At 43.7% G+C, this 21,599-nt stretch overlaps 1 protein-coding gene across 4 annotated transcripts in view; it reads left to right on the forward strand.

Annotated features, from left to right (window-relative positions):
- ARID5B (AT-rich interaction domain 5B) overlaps positions 1-21,599 on the forward strand; it is a 136,281-nt gene that overhangs the window by 100 nt on the left and 114,582 nt on the right. For 3 of the 4 annotated variants that reach the window (XM_072340396.1, XM_072340400.1, XM_072340397.1), the window contains exons 2-6: positions 1,677-1,729; positions 3,854-3,948; positions 11,869-11,971; positions 17,221-17,370; positions 19,233-19,363. The gene's annotated coding sequence lies outside the window, so the exon portion shown is untranslated. Of the gene's footprint in view, positions 1-1,676; positions 1,730-3,850; positions 3,949-11,868; positions 11,972-17,220; positions 17,371-19,232; positions 19,364-21,599 lie in introns of all 4 variants that reach the window. The other variant, XM_072340398.1, reaches the window with a different exon arrangement.

Below are 21,599 nucleotides of genomic sequence, written 5' to 3' on the forward strand. Positions count from 1 at the left end.
GAGGTGATCCAGCTTTATTTTGATGTCAGTGCTTTTGAAAGTCAATGTTTTAAGTTGTTTATTTTTTAAACAAACACTGAGGGATGACAGAAGATGATGCCTGGTAACTATTATTTTGTGGTAGTCAGCAAGATGAGGATAGCTCATACCGACTGGAAACGGAAGGCCTTTGGAATTTGATTACGTATCAGAAGTTTGCATTGTAGAAGCTCAGTGGGCAGCTAAACGAGCAAACAGGACTGAAGGGCACATCTGTGACTTATGTTGGCTGTGGAACCTCCATCGAGGTGGCCCCAGAAGGGCTGGCGTTGGCTGAGGACCTGCCCCCCTCCTCACCTGGGTTTGAGATGGGAGAGACCCTCATTCCTCACTTTATAAGTACTCAAATTACTCACATATGCACGCATGCCTCTGTTATAATTAAATTAAAATCTCACTAATTTGGAGGCATACCTATTGCGTTCTCTTCTAGGAAGAAGCCATTATTTCTTCTTTTATTCTCTTTCACTTGAATCCCAAGCTATCAATGGCTTTCAAAGAAAAAGGAGTTTTTCTTTAGAAAAAAAGTCTATTCAAATTATTCATGATTTATATCAAGAAGGGACCTTTCCTCTTTCAACTAGCAAAAGAAGAGGGAGTTTGATCTTCCTCAAAATCATTTGAGAATCTTGTACATTTCTTTCCAGAGTGAAAACTTTCTTACAAAGCTTTGGATATTCAGCAGAATAATGACTATTACATAATTGAAGCTCGATACAATACCGTGGGGCTAATAAATGGTCTCCTGGTTCTATAGAAAATGTAACAAATCATAATAGCACTTATTGGGACTAGGCCAGGCACAAATGACAAAGCTGCTTTTGAAAGTGAGTTCTGGCCAGAAATACTCTTGGACCAAATTCATTCTCTTGACTGTCAGGGGTACATTTACTCCCTTTAATTTTCAGCCCAGATTTTATGTTGATCCTGCAACACTGAATAAAATCAAGCCCAACAGAGCTGCTACTGCAGCTGCTCCAGATGTAAACGTGAAGAAGGGCATTTAGGACAAGTCTGTTTCCCTGAATGTATCATTTTGAAATTATTCAGATTATATGAAAAATGGCTTGATATTTCCTTGTTGTTCCTTTCTAATGGAAGAAAAGGATGCTACACTATTAAGTGGTTTATTAATGTTTCTGATCACAGTTCTTCTACTTAGGAAATAATTGTTCTATTGTGTGCTGTGAAGCTGCCTGTAAATAACTGGCAATGGAGTATGCTGCTTTGTGTGCTCCATGGAGAAAATATCAAATTCTATTGATTAATCAAAAAGAACTTTCTCTGATGGAAGGAAACCTTTACAAACTTGATTAAAAATATTGAATCAACCATGAGCAATCAAAGTTCATAATCTGAACTTCTGCTCTACTTTCTTACCTAACCTGGCTGCTGTGTGAACCTTCAAAAAGCTCACAGAGCAGAACATGAGATGTATTCTATAACAAACAACAACAACAGAACAGCGTATTCCATAACCTCCACCTTGATTGTCTCTTCTGTACTGTTGGAGCTCCACTGTTTTTGTTGGAATCACTCAATGTTTCCACTGGAGAGACTGGTAACAAGAATCAAGCCTCAGACTTTTTTTCAATGAGTAATCCAGAAGCATCCTCACATCCTCTTTCTTTTCACAGAGAGTTTTCCCCCTGTTCTTACTGGAGCTAAGAGGAAATCAGAAGTCAAACAGGTGGGACTACTAGATCTTTATCTTGTTATCAACACAGAAATCATGGGCTGCATTTGAAATATGTGTAAAGCCATTGTTCCATTCAAAGTGAGATTTGAGTGGAAGTTAGCAAAGAAAGTGTTTGTATTTAGCAGCAGAAAAAATGTAGTGTTTTGTTTCCAGATATTTTGATGGAAAGAAAAAGCCAGAAGGAAAGAATAATGAAAAATATATAGACAAAGGGTGAACAAGAGGGACTGAAATCTGATCGTGTTGCAGTAACACAACGTTAAGTCAGAGCCTGGGCAAGCATCTCTCCCAGGAAGCTACAGCAGAAAATGTGGGGATTCTCTAGGCATCCTCTGCACTCTTGTTTTGCAGTGCCTTTCTGTGTTGTTCCCCCCCATCCATGCTCCAAGCTGAGGTAGCAGCACAGAGATGATGGCCATGTGTCTATCAGCACACAGCCCGATCTCCCATGGGGATTCTCACAGCTGTGTTGGACAAGGAGATGAAGTGGGCAAGGTGGGGGGACCCAGCTGAGGCTGTAAGAAGGGAGAAATTAGTCAGTTCTTTAGAGTAGTACCCCTAACCCAGTCAGAAGAGAAAAAACAGTGAAAGGGGTGTGGGTGTCTGCCAGTAAAGCAGTCTCCAGTTGAGTCCTCCTTAGTTCTGGAAATAAAGCCTATCCTTGGGAGTTGAGACATTTGCAGCAAAGACCCTACTCAGTCCCCAGCCAGAGTAATGCAGAAGCTCCATAACTGATTTGTTGATTGGATTGGAAGAGAACATATTATTTAGAAAGCAGCCTTCCTACATGCTGTCCATCCCATCTTATGCAGCACTGCTTATCCTAAATACTCCATTCTGGTAAGTCAACACATTAAAAAGAAGAAAAGATGCTTTATTAAGAAACAAACAAACAAACAAAAAACACTTTGGTAGACTGACAGATGAATGCTGTGACAGATTAATACAAACTTTAAAGCCTGAACATTATCTTCCAAGGGAGAAAAGCTTCTAAATACAAATTCAAAACAACAACAAATGGCAGAGAAGAATCTCTAACAACGCCTTGCACAGAATCATTTATTAGGCCCCTGTAAGTGATCATTTACATGTAACTTGCATTTCATCTAGTATTCAGCTCTTCCCTTTTATCTTCTGGCTCCATGTGTTTGTGGGAAGCTGTGGTCCCTCATCCTGTCTCATCTCCCTGCCTGTACTGAGACAACAGTACGGTCTCTTGGGGTTGAAACACAGGGGAGCAGTTCATAGGATGCAGCATTTTCTGGGGTGCACAGAAATACTGGCTTTGTTACACTGCATGGCTGTAACTTTTTCAGACATTAGCAGTGGCATGTGGACTAAATACATACATTATTTACCTATGCTGCTATTACTAGAGCACCTAAGCAAAGTAATTCAGAATTAGTCCCACAAATCTATGGCATCACTGAAGTTATTGTACTGTAAATTCAGCTTCACATCCTGAATTTCTGCTGAGATATTGCACACCTGAGGTATAAAGCCATCTCTTGTCCCGCTCCGAGGAGTGACCTGCTCAGGGAAGTTGGCCTGGGTTGAAGGTCATTCTTCTCTTGTGAGAATGTGGCTTGCTGCTTCTCCAGGCTGTGCTGATACCTCCTAACACATGAAGGTTGTGGGCAGAGGTATAACCCAATCTTTGGAGATCTCCAAAAATGTGAGTGCTTCCTTCTGCATGTATCCCCCCATGGTGTGTGCCCAGCTGCCCTGCCAGTCTGTACCTCTGATTTCAGTGAGTGACAAGCAAAGGCATTTCAAATTGAAAGGAGGTATTTAAATACTGTCAAGAACAGCAGATAAAATGACCTCAAACAATCCCACATAAAGTCCTTTGTTATTTTCAAAGCACTTTCCCAGCTTGACACCTTTGCTTTTTCATATCCAATATAAAATTCAAAATGTTTTATTCCAATGCAGTCCATGAATATATAATATAAATATATCAAACCTCACACTGCCTTTTTTGTGCTGCTGCTTTGAAAAAGGACCTGAAGTAAACTCAGCATAAAGATCAAGAAAATTACTGAGACAATCCTACTTCTCAAACTTTTGTTCCCCTTTGTCTTGCTCTTGTTGAGAACAACTTCTCTCCAGCAGGTGTGCGTACAGGAGTAAGGAGCTGCCTGGATCCAGAGGGCTGTGAGGACTGCAGCACAGAGCTACCTGTGGATACGTTTGCTGAGCCATTTCAGGTAATCACTAGCATTGGGTAGACACACAGACAGACTGACTTTCCATTACCTCCCCTAAAATCCTATGCTGCTGTCATCTGTGCTGCTCCTTCCCATCTTCCCATGGCTACTGTCTTTTACACGTGCTGTTGCTGCCATACAGCAGTTCTTGCCAACTCCTTGCCAATCCAGAGGTTGCCCTTACACAACCTCCCAAGGAGCAGCGCCTGCTCCACTTTCCTTTGGTCCTTCCAGACTCTGTATTGCTTCACTGAAACCCTCAAAACCACTTCATCCATTCTTGTTGCTGTTGCTTACGTTGTTAATGTTACTGAAGAGCGTAGATCCACAGTCCTGCTGCTCTACTGCCTGGTGAATGTGGCATCCTGCTTCCACTTGCTATTTTACAAGGCTTCTTCTCAGTGCATAGAAACGGTGCAATGATTTCTGTGCTGTGCACAACTCAGCACAAGTCGATCCTGTTTGTCAGGGGCAGGGGAGAGAGCTGAACTGAATAAAAGCAGTCCCATCTCTCAGGAGAACATCTGAGCTTGAACAGTATGGAACAACCAGAGGTGCCAGTAAGGGAGACAGCAGCTGGCAATGCCTCGTGGTTTTCCTGACACCACTTCTCAGGGATACAGCTAAGAAGAAATAGCTGTAATGGTAATAGGCCTAGAAGGCTGGTATCTAATTTCTGCTTTCTTTTCTGCTAATTGCAGTGATTAAATGACTTTGAAATTACCTCAGAGTAACTGAGTACAGGTTTGGGGCCTATGTGTACACAGAAATTGAAGTAAATCAGTTTGGAGATGTTTGGAATAGGCATAGCTGGCAGCATGTGGTGGAGCGCATAGTTGGATGAATTTGCATCTTATTGAGTGTGTAAGAAAAAGTCTTAAGTTGTGACTGGGAGAAGTCAAGCCAGGAACAATAAGCTTGTCTGGAGAATTCTGGTATTAGAAACTAAAGTATATGGAACCCTGTCCAAGGTAAATATTGACGTGACTCAAGATGAACTAGTAAAACATCTAATGAAGCTGAAAATAAGGCATCTGGGATAGATGTTTATTGTTAAGAATGAAATGTTTGAGCAAAAGTAGCATAGTGATGGTGGAGGTTATTCATAGGGAAGTCAAGCTGGGGAAACAGCATCTTCTGAAAGAAACTGACTCCAGTTATTTGTGAAACATGGAAAAAATTAGAATTGTAACAGAGCTAAAAATGTTAGTGAACAGCAAATGGTCATTATGGACATTCAGAGTGGATTTTGGAGACTGAATCATACCAAGGGACAAATTACTCAGGTGTCCAGAATAACTCTATTGACTTTGACGGATTTCTCTGTGTTTGCCTTTGTGTAATTGAGAGTTTACTCCCTTATGCCATATGAGGACTGAATATTAAGAGACTTTGAGAAACAAATACTGACTTTCATTCATTCCACTGTCATTCTCTTGATGATAGAGAATAAGTCACATTAACTTCTTGAGGCATTTAAGGAACATATTAGGAGCTTTTCCCCTTTGTGCAGCGGGAAAAAGCCTTGCACAGTGCTGGGAAAATAATCAGAAAAGCTCCATTAAACTGGAAATGGGAATAAATTGTGCTGCTGTATGAGAAGTCTTACTCACATGTAAGTCTACGGTGTTATTCGAATGCTCTATTGAAAAATATACTGAGCCAGGTTGTGGTGAGCCAACACTACCTTCATGTGTTTACTCATGGCGGAGATACTGAGGAAGAGATACCAGAAATTGAAACTGTTTGCTTAGGAGTGTTCTGTAACCCAGCTTTATTCTACCTCAGCAATGGAAGGCTAATGCATCAGCACTGATAACATAGAAAAGATACATTTGATCTGTTCACGTGTAGCATGCCTATAGTTGTAGTGGTATTGCTATGTTATATGTATACAGCAATTCAGTAAACCGTCCGGTCATTATGCACATGCAGCTCTTGTCTCTGAGGTGGCTTAGAACTGCAATACAAAGACACCGTATATCCTGCCCAAAGGCACAGGATCGTGGGGCAGGAGGAACAGAGGAGGACAGGAAAAGCAGCAAGAGATGCCCAGGGAAGGCGGTGATAAGGAGAGCTGCTGTAGCAGCAATTGTAGCAGGTGGCTCTGCTTCACTTCTCAACACCTTTATGCTAGGAAGAGGTGTGTGCTGAGTTCTCTTTTTCCTCCGAATCATCTTTTGGAAAGCTGAGGTCCAAAACAAATTAAGACTTCAGACCTCATCGTCAGCTTCTTGGACTAGATTTAGAAAATCTACAGACAACCCATCCACTTCCTTCATCTCCTGTTTATTGATAAAGTTTCCTTTGGCCAGTCTTGCTTTTGTGGCTGTGATCAAATCACAATTACCGGTAGATTTTATTACTAACATAAACAAATAGCAAGTTATGTTGTTATTCTCCTGAGCTTCAAAGCTGAAGGCTGGGCTTAGCATCAGTAGAATCTACCAGTACTGAAGTGCAATTGAAATACAAAGGGGATGTTGGTAATACGAAACATATGTTGCTTATGTAGAGCACCAGTTAAATGCTCTCTGCAGAGTACCTCAGTATGTTGAACAACCAGCAACCGCAGACAAAATTACACTAGAATCTCAAATGTTTTGAGATTCTACATGACAGAGCAGTGACATCCAAAGGGTGCTTCTTCCCAGCACTGCGTGCACCAGAGGGGGACGTTGAGACAAGTGGCAGATATGTGCAGGACTGTTGGCTTTGCTGTCTGAAACTGATGTTCAGCAAAGGTCTACTCTAGGCATAGCAAGAAGGATTTTATTGAGACAAACATAGTTTAAAAGCAAATAAAGGCCTTTTTGTTTTTGTTTGTTATTTCCCCCCATCATTTTTTAAGTCTTTTTGCTCATTGCTGATGAGCTCACTGTCAGAAACACAGAGCTGCTACCTAAAAGATGTGTACCAAACCAGATACGTGCAGTGCCTTAGTAGTGGTAGAATCATATTTTTCACTCTGCTTCTTCCCCTTTAAAAGCCAGCCAATATAATTGTTTTGTCATTATAACATTTGGCGTTATTCCCATATGTACAGATTGCAACATCTGCAAGTTTTAAAAATTAATATAAAGCTCCATAATTGTGTAAGCCTTCCTCATTTTAATGGTCCTAAACAAGTAAGTTTGCTTTGATGCAAACCAAGATGTTACCAGGTGATACAGTGCCCTGCTTGGACCAAGCAACAAGCAACCGGTGAGTGGGGCCAGTGTGCTCATGTCCATGTAGCTGTTATTGTCACTGCAGCACGTGCTCTGGAAGTAGAGAGGCTGTAGTGCAAAGTTCTGTTCCCCAGCACCTGAGCTGGCAGCTCTCATGCACAAGTTTTTGGTACTGGAGAGCATCAGCATAACTGGTGTTAAGGCAAAGAAGAACAAAAGGTCTGGCCATACACAGATACTACAGAAGTAGTACCGCTGATGCGTTCCAAGGAGGAAATCAGCGATCTTGTGTTCTCTTTTTTCTTGAATTCCTGTATTTCTAAGCTTGGCTTCATTTTCTTTCATTTGAAAGGTTTGAAAAGAACCCCATCTGTGGATGTGTACTTGACTTTGCATGCATCTTACTGAAACACACAGAAGGACCCAGTAAGTGTGGATACAGAGGTGTGGCAAACATGGCTCAGCACTTCCAGGCTTATCGAAACAATGGTTCCTTGCTTGTTTTTCTAAACAAAGGCAAAGTAAAAAAAAGCTGTGAGCAGTACCATCAAACTTTGCTACCATCAAAACATGCTGTCACCAAGCATCCGCCAAGCAGTTTGAGAAATGTTTCTGCCTTTCCTACTTTCTTATAAAGCCTTTCTGACTGCAGCATACTTAAGAAAAAGGGAAGCAGAAGAAGATTCAGGCCCTACATGTCACGTGTTCAGTAATGGAGGACTGGAGAAGCAAGAGACAGGTGCTTTTCCAAGCAGAATGAAAGATCTGAGCAGCTGATTCATGGTGAAGCAGCATGCTTTCAGCTGGGAAGGTTTACTGTTGCTAAACCTCCTGCCATCCCTCTCACTGATAGCTCAGATGAATCAGCATCTTGCTATTTTTATCTTAGCTGTACCAATAGAGTTTGTAATATTGTTCTGTCAGTGCTATTTATACATCATCACATGCCTGACTACTCCAGGCTGTGCTTTTTTTTCCAGTCTTAGATGATGTCATTGTGAAGTAGGCATTTGTATTGAACAAAAGCTTTCTTCAGAATAGCAACAACTAAAGCTTATGGCAGAGTACAACACTAGGAGCCATTTAAATACTGGGATAAGCTCCCCAGTTTAAAGCAACGCTGAGACGAGGCTTTGGTGCTTCCTGGGGATTGGCTTGTGGGGAAGTCCTGCAGCTCTCAGTGCCCACCTGGCCTTTGAAACAGAGGGCTGTCGGGAGCAGAGTGCTCTGGAGCCTGGGAGTGCTCTGCGAAAAGACTTGCTAAGGGTGTCGTTATTCAGGGGAGGAAGAAAGGAAAGCGAGCTCCTCCAAGACGATTTCCTACTGAAGCTATTCTTCATCTTTTCAGTTATTCACAAACAGAGAAAGAGATCCTCATCTCTCTTCTGCTTGAAGATGTGCATCTACCTTAAGCATTTTTGTCCTCTGGTGAGATTTTCACAAGGGGTCTGTGCAGGCTTGGCCTGCTCTGAAGCTTACAGCCTTGCTATGTGTGTCCTTCGGAAGCTTTTTTTTCCCAGTCTTAGATGATGCCATCGTGAAGCAGGCATTGTAAGAAGCAGTGAAAGATCTACAAATGATTTGCAAAGGCAGAATTTGACATCCTTAGTTGGTTGCCTTTTTGTTTGCAATGTTCCAGTGAGCCTGAAATTGTTTACTCTGTCCCTATCCCCTAGTTCATCAAATGCATTTCCAGCTGTTTGTCATCATTCCATAAGGCCAGCAACATGTCAACATCAACAGCTGTGTTCTTCTGATCTGCTACTTGCATCTGAGCTCTGACTTGTAACAGCTGAATCAGTGGAGCTCAGGCAAAACGTACATTGCCTTTTCCTAGAAGTTGTTCCCCAAGAGCTCTGTATGTCCTCCAGCCAAGCCATGACAAACATATCACTGGGTCACAGTTGGAGGCTAAGGAAACAAAGTGTTACCCCCCTACCCCCCCCCCTGTTTGTGGTATGATGATGCTAACGAGGCAATTTATTTCAGAACTATTGAATGGTTGAGCACAATTGCCACTACCCTGAGATGGAGCTGGAGCAATATTATGCTGTGGTTATCGGCCCCCCTTGATTTGCAAACCTCATTGGAAAACAGAAGCTCAGACCCAAAGGTGGAAAGCCAAGGCCTACTGTCAGCAAGGTTGAGTTGTTCTCAGCGTGCCGTCACAGACTGTCCTTGTGTTCCACAAGCAAACAGGGACTGGCTTCTCCCAAAACAGGAGAGCTCTGGGAAAAGCAACTAAGTGACCTCTGTACCATGAGCAGTAGACACTGCTAGGTTGGGAATGGTCCTTCCAAGTACTCTGATGCTTTAAGCTCCTCAACGATTCCTTTCATGGTCCCCTTCCAAAGTCTGGCTCTGCAGAAAACACATCAGCATCTGATAAAGGCTCAAAACAGAAACAGGATGGTATAAATAGAAATTAAGTAAATTAGGAAGAGGTGCCAAAGCAGTGAAGCTCTAATGATAGCAGTGGCTGTGTGTGCACGTGCGATGCAGCTTCCAACACTCACCAGTGCCAGGCTGCCAGGCAGTATTCTTAGAAACATATGCATCTGCTGTGTCACTGGCACTGCTCAGCCTTGGACAGGCTTCTGCACCTTCTTGCAGGCTCTTCAGGAAGCTTTGGTTCATGCAGAGTTTGTGCCAGAGCTCACATGATGCCCAACCAGGCCTGCAGCATCCTCACTGTGCGCAGGTACAGCCGGTCAGCACAGACAGCGATTCTCCTCCAGTCAGATCTTGTGGAAATTGGGGTCTACCTCCGTTGTCAGTTCAGCCAGAATACTGTATGTTTTGTTTCTCTCCTGAATCAGACAAAGCTTAGGCCAAATTCCCAGCTGGTAAAAATCAACATGAGTAAGGTGAAGTAATTTGTACCACCTGATGGTCTTTGTTAGAGCCAAAGCTGGAGAGACAGAGCATGGCATTTGCTGCTTATTCATTATTGATGTCGTTTTTCCATAAGACCATTGATCATAAGTGAACAGGAGATAAATGGGCGAGAGCCATTCCCTGTAAGCAGCATAACAGTGGTGGGCTCCAGGTTGAGAACCTTCCTGAAATGGTAGGTGGTTTTATGCTGGCTCTGCCCAGATAGCCCTGAGCCTCTTGCTCTGGCTCCAGCTCTCTCTTTGCCTGGGAAAACAGCCTGCAGCCAGCGAGGGAGCAGCTTTGCCCTGGAGCCATGCTGGAAGTCACCAATTCTGTCCTCTGTGAGTCTAGTTTTTCACTTCCAGTTCTCCTCATCTTGCAAATTAGGACCTGCTTAGCTTGAGAATAATCAACATTTTAGAAGATCTTTGACATGAGAAAAGGCTAAGGTTCAGTAGGCATAGGGGTGATGGGTTGATGGTTGGACTAGATGATCTTAAAGGTCTTTTCCTACCTTAATGATTCTATAATATGTAGTCAGGGGAAGGGGAATGAACCAACATGTTGCTACTGGGCTGTTCAGCTTACACATCTATTTTGGCACCTGTATTTTAGAGGGAGGAAATCTAGAGAGGGAGATTTAGTGGGTCTTTGTGTGATGCTGTTCTTAGAATCATAGAATGGTTTGGGTTGGAAGGGATCTTTAAGATCATCTAGTTCCAATCTCCTGCTATAGGCAGGGACACCTCCCACTAGATTACCTCATCCTCAATGTTTGTTGCCTTCTGCTCTGTGCTGATGGCCCTCCTTGCCCTTGTGGGTACATGATGGAGGAACTCTGAGGCAAGGGAGAGAAAATATCTGCTCTTCTCTGAAGAGCTGTTGCTCTCCTGAAATACAGGGCAACAGCCAAGTATGAGCACAGCAAAAACAAATATCTTATTTGGTACCACAAAACGTGGTGAAACTCTGGAGCAGTGTTTTAGGGAAAGATCATTTCTCCAGTTAAACCAACCAATGCACTTCAAAAAAATGTGGGCAAGCTTTTAGGCACATGGTGCTGTGTAATCAAATGGAGCCCTGAATGAATGGGCCTAGGGTAAGGGAAGCAAAAGTAAAAACAGCCATCTCTCAGCACGCTAATTGGGAGCCTCAGGTCTAAACCACTAAATGTCCCACTTTGTTTCTGCACAAAACAGAGATAACAGTAGAAATCCCTGGGAATGGGCACAGCTCAGTGCAATGGGACTGACTGCATATGCTCCCCTAACGTGCTTCTGTGGCAGATGAGGTGCTGCTGTGTGCACCAGCATACATAAGAACCACTATCTTTTTGTAGTGTGGCAGCAGAAACTGTCCCCATGTCAGGGAAGAGACTTGGGACAGGTTCACATTGGCTGCATCTGCTGCCTTTGCAGAAGAGCCTACCTGCAAAGCCTGCAGTAGGGATGAGGCAGCTGAACTGGAGCTATTGGAGTTGTGAAGATGGGATGCTCACATTACTTGAGATGTTACCTCTATAAGTGGTACTTGAACATTATAAATATCTATGTAACATGCATAATGGTCGATTTTGTAGTCACCCCACACATTGGAAATGTCATTAATGCAGTGCTGTTGACAGGAGTTAGTCCAAATTAAAGGCAGGAAATTCCAAGTTACTGTTCTTATGGAAACTGTGACAACTGAATTATATGGGCTTGTTAAGGAACTAAAGATAACCCCATTCAGAATAGATAAAACCATTATGTATGTGCAAGGAAACAGAATTACAATTGTAGTGAGAGCAATAAGTCTGAATATCTTGACTGTTGCGTGCAGTAAATGGGGACTCAACCCTGCTGTTATATTAACTTGGCACTTTTTTATTTAGGGACAAATCTTGACATTCTTCACCTTAAAACTCCACTGGCACTCATGAAGAGTTTGAAATCCAGAAGGATCTAGACGTGGAGCTGCGTGCTTGGTTCATACAGGTAGGATGAACTTGATTTTTGTCATGGTCTATTGGCAGATGTACCTATAGAATGCATTGTGAGTTTTCTTCAGATTGAATAGGAGCAGGCTGTACAGCTTATAAGTGTCAGCACTGGGATTCATTTATTGCCAATCACAGTTTATTTTTCTGGGACAAAAACCATGGCAGGATTCTGGAATATAAGAGCAGTCTGGCAATGTCCATGGCACAACCTCAAGGGCTGAATACCTTTTCCCACCACAGCATGTTCATGCTCACAGCTAGGTGCTCACGGGCTGTGAACAGCTTCCCTGCTTGGGATGCCTGCTGGAATGAAAGCCCCCAATGTATCTGGCTGCCATCAGCTGTTCTGCACCATTGCAGTTGGGTTGGTGGAGAATCTAGGGGGAGTGCTTTGGCCTGAGGAGAGCATCCCTGGATGATTTCGCTGTTACATTCCTTTGGAGACCACTGGAAGACCTAATGGGGTTTGATGCCTGCTACTCCTGCCCAATGTCCATCCCAAATGAACATCCTAGCAGCCGCTAACCCTGCTTGATGAAGGCCTGATGTCGGGATACTGTTTTTCAAATAGTTACTGAAGAGCCATCAGCTGAAATACAATTTTATCAGGTGTTCTTACTCTTAATCTGGAGGAGCAGTTGCTCAATTGGGCTTCTGCTCTGGGCTAGGGCTGGGCCTGGGCTTGGCCTCAGCTTTGGTAGCAGATGGTGGCTGGATTTTCAGTGGTGGCTACAGAAGTTTTCCTGCGATTTTATTGCAACACCACTTCTTTACCACTAGTTCTGCTCTTCCAAGACAGTAACCATTCCAAGTTTTGTTGTTGCCATAACGTTACGTGCGTGGAAGTTGAGACATTTTGCTTCTGCTTGGTTTTAATCAGGCTCACTTGAAATGTCATATTTAAATGAGCAAGACTCGAGGAAATCTCATCCGTAGGCTGTCAGCAGTCGCTGTGCACAGAGCTTGGCACATGGCACCTGGGACTACCTGAGATCCCTAATTGCCACCCATAAATATCAAAATATCAGCATGCTCACAGAAGGTGGATGCAAAGGACGTAAAGTAGTTTTACTCTGTGCTGTAGCATGATTCATGCTTTTAAGATCAAGATTAAAAGTCCCTGTTAGATTCCAAACTATGATTTTATTTTCATTTACATCAAAGGATTTAAGAGCCTTCAAAAGGCAGCGTTTTAAAAATAACTTAAAACATACCGTCTGGCAACACGAGCCCCACTCAGCACAGAAGCAGCCAGGCTCTCCTCATATAAATCAAATAAGTGAAAAATCAGAATTAAAGAGATACCTTGTCCTGAATTTAACTCTGACAGCTTCTATCGTATAGTTTAAGGAAAAAGACTTCATGAAGCACGTGCCCTTGCAGCCGGGATGCAGCCCTGGTGATAAGCCCTATGTATCAGTGAGACCGTACTCCATGAATGCCTGTGCCAAGGTTCAGAGCCCTGATTTGAATTTTTGGGCTTGTTTGTGTTTCAAAAGCAAAGCCACTGAACTGCATCTTGAAAAACACACTCCGGCACTGGCTTCCTCCAAACACAGCCTAGGTTTGATCAAAAGGTTCTCAGGTCTGCGGCCCTTCTGACAAACCTGATGAATGTTTGCACTTGCAAAGTAAACCTCAAACCAAGGGAATTTGCATGGGCTCGCCGTGGAGATTTCTTTTTTCCAGCTGTTGCCAAAATCCCATTGCTGCCCTGGGACTGGGCTCTGGCGGCCAGCATTCTGCTATTTGTATTGATATACCTGCCAGCAGGCACAAAAAACAACTACCTACACCCAGACAAAATATCTGCCTGTGTTTGTAAAGCCCCAAATAAGAAGCCACACTGTGTTTCGGTTTGATGGCAATGCCCGTCTGTATGGATCAGGCCACACGGTGTTCGCCTGTCCAAAACACTGAGATAATCCCTTCTGCACGGAGAAATACGTTTTAATTACGGAGCAATAAATACGGTGCCTCTTTTTGCTGGGTGCATTTTCCATCAGCGGACAAAAGCTGACATTCGTTTTGCTGATAGCCTGATGTTCCCCCACCGCCGCTGCCGAATTTCCCTTGCCCAAGGAAATTGAAAGGATCAGAGCACATCTGATGTTCCATTAATTTAAAGCGGCTGCCAGGACTTGCATATTGTAGCAGCTTTAAAGTGATTGAATTTGGATTATTTCAAACTCTGCAAAGTCCTGCCTCGCCCGGCTGAGGCATATCGAGTGACAACATAAAATATGAGCCCGGCTGAGGGATAGCTGTGAGCACACACGTTCTCCCAGCACACGCAGCCCTGCAGCAGGCAGATTGGAGGTGATGGAACATGCAGCACTGGGACAGTTGAGGTCGCTCTGCGGCAGCAGCGCAGCGAGGTGGGGACACCTGGCGTCCAGCGCCGAGGGGACACGGGCCGGGGCTGTGCCAGGTGCAGTGTCTTTAGGACCGGCGGCCACGCAGTGCCGCGCGTACCTTGAGAAGGGAGTATGGGAGTTCAGCTCCAAAGGAAACGTCGGGGCTGCCAAGGCCCGATTAGTCATAAACCCGCAGCATTATCACCATCCATCACTGCCCTGCTTTCAATGACCATGCAGGAGGGAGAGCCTTCTAAGTGTTGGGGTGGCTTCAGCTGTCAGAGCCATGGGGCACCCAAATGCAGGACAGTGCTCGGTGTGCCTTGGTCGAGCCCTGCCCAAAAAACCCGAAAAATCATCAGAATGAATCACAAAACATATGTTATGTTTTGCTGTAAAAGCCATGGAGTTTGTGCAGCGCTCCATTATGGGGACTGCTCGGCTTTTCATGCATTCCTAAATTACCATGTAATCTAAAACCTTGTTTTCAGCTGCTCTATATTGGAAAGTCCCTCGCAATAATCAAGATGATTACAGACTGGTGCGGAGAACAAAACGTGTTTGTGTTATTGCAAACACAAATGCAGTTTATCAGAAATTTTACCTTTTCGAGGGAAAAATAAAGATAATAATAAACTCTTTTTCCCTTGCTGGAAATATTTTAAGCGTGGAATTAATTTTGGCTGCTCCGCAACTTAAAAGCACATGGATACTCGGTGTAAAAATATGCTCCTTTCCTGTAGGGACTTGACTCTAATTGGTGTGCCAAAACTATCTCACAGAGATTTCATTGTCTTATCTACTTACATCATCTTAATGCGATTTTATTTTACTTTGTCAAAGTCATATTAATGTAAATGTGTTCTTGATAGCAAACAGAGTTCTTTTTTATGCTAAACGGAGTTCAGCTGCCTCCAATAAAACAGCTTGCAATCCATTAGGCTATAACTGTAATATAGTTATTTTGTTTCCCAAATGAAGACCGTGTCAGAAAGCTGTATGAGGATTTTTGTCTTGTTTTTCCACAATAATTGCTTGGGTGGGGTCACATTCTGATCTTTAAATGAATGGTATCGCTTGGAACAAACACTTCATATATCTTTTATCTTCCCCTCGCAATACAGTTCTGAGTTTTCTTTGAAAATGCAAAGCTACTTTTCCAGATAAGTCATCAAAATGTTTCCAAAGTATTTTAACTGCCAGATTAACTATATCTTGAATACAAAGATAGATGGCTTACATTCTTTATGCAGAAATCCTGCCAATGCATAGCAACTAGCTACAAATTAATTTCTTTTGCAACAGAGAAGGAAAGAGAAAAAAAAACAAACCTGCTTTGCTATGCAAAGCTCAAAAAGGTAAATAGATATTTAAAAAGAAAATAAGGTTACTCATTCTGAAAGGGTAATCTGTAAGCAAAGAACAGAGGATTAAACATACACTTGCTCTCTTTACAGAGTCTGTGTTCCAGCCTTCTCTTAATGTATTCAGCTAATTAAGGATTGCAGTGACCTTGTGGCAGATTTTGAAATCTAGGATATTTTTTTTATTATTTTATTTTTTTAATGCTGCCTCCCCCACGGAGCTGAATACAATCTGTTTCGGGTCAAAGTCTGTTTATGTCAGCAATGTTCGTACTACACAACTAAAATGTTTTAATGCATTTATCAACTGGAAAATATTGCAAACATTTCATTTCCTTTGATACAGACACAAAAAACCCTCTGCCTTCATTGCAAATTCTTGTTCGTATGAATCACTCTGAGTAATATTTGCTTTAACTTTCGTGTGGTTCTACAAACAGCCTTTATATGGCTGGACTTCAAAGCTGGTAGAAATAAAGGTTAGAAATGTGATAGGAGCAATCTATTATTAGGCATGAAACATTAAACCACTTTTAGTTATAAGCCTTAAAACCTGAATAATCTGGGTTTGTAACTTGCTGCATATTTATTGTGCTTGCAGTTACTTCGGTCGTGCAGCGTGGAGGGGCTGTTTTGAACAGAAATATTTTCCATAGGAGTACGAACCACAATTGGGTTTAATTTTTCCTAATATTTAATTTAGAGAAACTGCAGTATTATAACAGACTTCTCAGATGTCAGGGCTGAAATAGCCTGCTCGCTGTTTCTTGCAGTGTAAAATTAATCTCTTGCAGCACGCTGACCCGAAAGGCAGGTTTTAGGAAAATAGGCACGGGGTGGGGGGAGGGGGATGGGAAGAAAGATAAAATCTCGTTCTTCAAATAGCAGGGAGGAAAAACATAACACAGAGGAATGTCACAGCCTGCCATTGACATCAAATGACCAAAAAAAAATGACTCAAATGCATGCGTGTGTGAAAAGTTTCTTTGGCCAAAAAAAAAAACAACCAACAACCCCACACCGATGAGCTTTCTCTGTGGCTGCCTACCCGGCAGGAATGTTAATTGTTAAAATCCGCGCATGGCGTTTCTTGTAAGCAAAAGTTGTGGCCGATGCACATCGTGTTTGCCTCTTCCCTCCCCTTTGTATATTTGCAGCACAAGGAATGTAGTGCTGCTCTGAAAGGAGTCAGATGGCGCGGGCAGATCTCTATAGGTTTAGGGAACTTAAAGTGCTCAGCTCATAGGAGCGGGCAGGAGCAAAACTCCACATTGGTAACATTTTGTTCTTGATTACGTTTGTGTACTAATACAGTAGATTAAAAATAAGTCCGGCAGTCAAAAACGCAGAATAGTTCAAGCCAAACAGGTCAGCCAGAAATAAACTATCATTTGAAATCCAGAATGCAAACTCCTCATGAGCCTGGGAAAACACAAGGGCCTGGGCCTAGCCCTGCCAGAGCCAGTGGGAATTCTACCGTCAGTAACACGAGCATCATTCCTTTCCTGTGTTGGTTTCTCCAGGTCCCGCAGCGCATGTTGCAGCACCCGCTGTTGTTGGAGGTGTCCCATGCAGTGGTAGTGGGGCATTCCCACAGCCTGGAAACCAGCCACAGCTCTCATCACCACCAGCATCTCAGCCGTGTGAGAAACAGGCTCAAGACATCAGGCAAAGTGAGTGGCAGACATTAAGTGTGTGTGTGGGGAAGGCTCCCTCACTTTCCCATCAAGGCCACGGGTTTTTGAAGGATTTGGTGCCTTCCTTCACAACTGTTTGTGGGGTGGTCCATGGGGAAAGCAAGGGCAATAGCCTGGGGCTTCACCTGTGCTGGGAGCAAAGGAGGGGTCCCTGCACTTGTAGAGCGATGGACCAGGACCCCCACGGTAACAGCCTCTGGAGGGACCACGCCAGTTATTCATTGTGCAATGGTGCACTCAGAGGCCATTAGCTATTTATGTTTTGGTTGGTGACAGGACCAGGCCACACCTACGTATCTCATTCGTGTAAAAAAAGCATCCAACAGCACTGTAGACTCCACCTTTCCTTCTCCCATGCATCTCCAGCGCTCCTGGTCCTGAGCCAGCCTGGTTTAATAGGTTACACTGCAAACACTGGGACTGTGGTACTTTGCAAGGTTGCACATTCACAGGAAGCATGTGTGCACGAAGCCGTAACGGTTGCAGACTAAGAAGCAACAGCCCTGGCAAGCAGCTGTGAGAGATGTTGATATTGCTGGGGAAGGTGAAAATGTAATTGAAACCGTTTATTTGGGGGGCATGCAGGACTGAACGAGGCAATAGTTTCTGAGCAACAAATATCTGTAATTTGCTTGTCCTGGTCTTACAGACTTTTAATTTGCTCTACAAATTTGGTTAGTTGGAGAACATGTAAACACCAAGAACAGTACGTGGCGATCCATTAAACATTAACTTGCTGTAGACTTAAAAAAAAAAAAAAAAAGAAAAAGAAAAACTGCAGAAAAACTCTCTTATTTGATATTAAAACCATAAGGGGAGGAGATGCCAGGCTGGTGAATGAAGCCAGCTGACTGCTGAGAAGAGGCTATGATTTTGCTCTATAGCTTTGCCTTTTTCCGTAATCTGAGTCACCGAGATATTTTTAGGCACAGTAACAACTTCCATGGTCAAGTAATTTTTCACTTAAATTTTCCTCAAATAATACTGCCCTCCTGCCCCCAAATTCCTTTATTCAGCAAGGCAACATGCTGCCCTCCACGCCCCGAGGAAGAAGGGGAGCCATGGAGGGCTCTGATGATTTGGAACACATGGTGGAATGAGATAGATCTCAGCATCAGATTGGCAGGATATTTCCCTTTCTTCAAAGGTCTCCAAACCTAGCAAGCTTTTCTTTGATATCTTTCCAAATGGATTTATCAGCATTGGGGCATACATTTGTTTAGATTGTTCCTGTAGGGTGGGACTTTCAAAGGAGGAAAAGAATGCCAAGTGCCAAATTCTCACCAAGTTCTCCATAAAGATTTCCTTAGTTTCCTTTGAAAATCCTAGCTGTGCTCACCATCTCTCTGTGCATCTCTGCTGGAAAGCTGCCCATGGTACCCTACGCAATGTGGGCACAAGGGATACAGGAAAAACTGTGACATTTGAAAACACAGGAGGAAGAACTGGCTCTAGGAGGAGGAAATGCATGAAAACGTGGAGGTTGGATAGGAAACAAGGAGGGAAGTGGAGACCAAATTCCCTGGGCACATCATGTTTCTTTTTTTATCCTCCCTCCCCTTTTTCTAATGTTTTCTGCTCTCGGTGCCTTCCTATTGCATTTTCTGTCATTAAGCCCTATGCTATCTTTTAGAACCACCATTGTGGTACTCATGATGCCATAAAAACAACAACAACAACAAAGGAATAGAGGCAGAAGATAGCAGGAACTAATTCACTGGGACGGTTGGTTGGTTTTTTTAGTGACCTACAGTATGAGACCAGAGCATCTGGCCACAGAGATGTCCGCTAGCTGACAGACACTGCCTGATTCTGCTGTTGTTTTCCTTTGATTTCAGTGTCCTTACATGCAGCTGAGCATGGCCATACTCCTGGCGCTTTTGAACATGATACTGCAGGTGTGCTTCTTCCTCCTTGGAAACAGTACCTGAGACTACGGGGTCTTTCCCAGATGTGTCTAAAGTAAGAGGTGAGTGTACGTTGTTTACTGAGAGTATGGACAGTATCTCATCTGCAGAGCAAACTTGAGTCATGCTCTGGGCTTGAGGTGCATTGGTGCCAGGCATAAGTCTAGTCCTCTTCTGGGCTCCTAGAGAGAAAATGATGGTCAGTGTGTTAGGGGGAGGCTGCAAGGAGGTTAGAGGTTTGGCAACTGGCCATCCTGTGTACTTTTCATAAAGTGGTAGCTAAGACCTCATTAATTTAATGCACTACCTGAGAAGAAAGGAAGTGATGTATAGGGGTCTGTGTGGAAACATCCGGACTAGTAGGTACCAAATAACACATACTGATAGCTAACCAAGGGCTGCCAGAGCTGCTTGTCCTCCTGCTCTGGGGAAAGGGCCTGCTGAGCACTGCCTGCAATTTTGATTTTGTGGCTAAGGAGATACAGAGGTGACTTTGGATACGTTATAGGTCCATTAATGATTTGTGAGCTACAGTGGGGTTCACGGGTCCTCCTGTTTGTTCACACACTGAGAAGATCCATGTTCTTTAATAGCACATTTGCAGTTGTGCACCTTGCTGCCTTTTAAAACAGTAGGTGCCCAGAGATTGCTGAAAGCCATCGTGTGTCTTAAATCTGCTTTGTCCTGACTGCCTCTTGGTTTGCAGAGAGAATTTAAGATGTTGATTTTGTCCCCACATCCCCATGGGTTGGTCTTGGCAAATAAAAGTAGTTCCAGGTTGGCCTCATGTCACGCGCTAAGTAATCCTCAGCACGTCCCTTCTCGTCTCACATGGATCCAAGGATTAGACGTTGGCTCCCTGATTCAGAGGGGTTGGGCAGAGACCTGCCTGGTGCTGCTGAGAGAGGGGAGGAAGAGCAAGGAGAATGCTGGGGCAGGGGCACAGGGGCCTGAGTCCCTCATGGAGGGCAAGGGGGCAAAAGTGGCAGCATGGAGGGAGTTCTGAGAGAGTCCCCAGCTTTTCACCAGAGATTCTGGGCAGGGCCGCATGTGTCCTGGGAGGTCCTCAGAACTTGGCACAGGATTTGTGTTTTGGAAGGCGCTTTGTTAGGCACCCCTCAGGTGTAGGATCTTGGAAATGAGTTTCTTCTTGTTTTATTGCAAACATTCATCTACCAAGAATAACAGACAGGGACCTTTCTGATGTGTTCTGGAGTTGTACTAAAGCACGCAAGTCTGAAAGGCCCTTTGCCATGCACAATCAAATCAGCATTGCAAATCTCTCTGAACATGGCACACTGGCACCGGGCTCCAGATTGCATGTAGCGCATTTGCGGTTTGATGGTCTTCATTCAAAATGTTGGCTGAAGAATTTTTATCTTTAGATTTATTTTTATGGTTTATGGTCGAAAGATTTCAGCTCTGGGCAGTCCTTCCCATAGCTTTTAGCAGCGACACTTGCCGTTGTGTTTCACATAATTAAACAGCCAACAATACTTAATGAAGAAATAAATAACATCAATAAAGTAGTAAATAATTATATGCAGGCAAACACCAAAGACATTATCCATCAGGCAACAGCTGCGAGCATTAGTTTTGATTAATCAATAATGTTATACAATAGGAGGAGGAATGCTGGCCAGACCTCTGGGGGAATCACCTACGCTTTTCTGAACAGCAAGCTTTGTTATTTTAAGCAGAACTTTCAGCAGAATCCTTAATTAAATGTAACAGCCAAGAGCTCCTCCATCAGCAATATGCCCAGCTTTTCAAAGCACACCAAGCAGCAGGAGTTTAACCAAGACCAAATTGAGGCCTTGCCTGTAGTTGGGAGAGGTCCCTTGATAGGCTTGTGTCAAGGGAGAAGCTCATGTGATGAGGGAACACACTGGAGGAGAGTGCTGCGTGGCTCAGGGTGAGCTGCCCAGCAGAGGAGCACCTCTACTGCCTGTGAGAACGACTGAGTGCTGCTGCTTCCTATAAGGGCAGGGCCTTCCTCCCCTGGGCACGGCCGGCCACTGCGGAGCCCTCATCCTAGGCTGGGTCATTCTGAGAGATTCTGAGAGTGAGCACACATTCAGCATTTTCTTTCAAAATGTAAATAGGGGTGAAATTTTGCACCCATGCTGCTGCTCTGTTGGAACCAAGAATGGGTGGGCTCCTTCTGAAGTCAGAAGATCATAGAATCATAAAAGCCTGGTTCATCTTTGGCCAGACCTCCTGCATCATGCTTACAGGGGACATGGATGTCCTTCTGAGCATGTTCCTCCTCCCAAGCCTCCAGCACTGAGCCCATCA

Source organism: Excalfactoria chinensis, chromosome 6 (assembly GCF_039878825.1).
Source record: "Excalfactoria chinensis isolate bCotChi1 chromosome 6, bCotChi1.hap2, whole genome shotgun sequence".
In the NCBI taxonomy this organism is placed as follows: Eukaryota; Metazoa; Chordata; class Aves; order Galliformes; family Phasianidae; genus Excalfactoria; species Excalfactoria chinensis.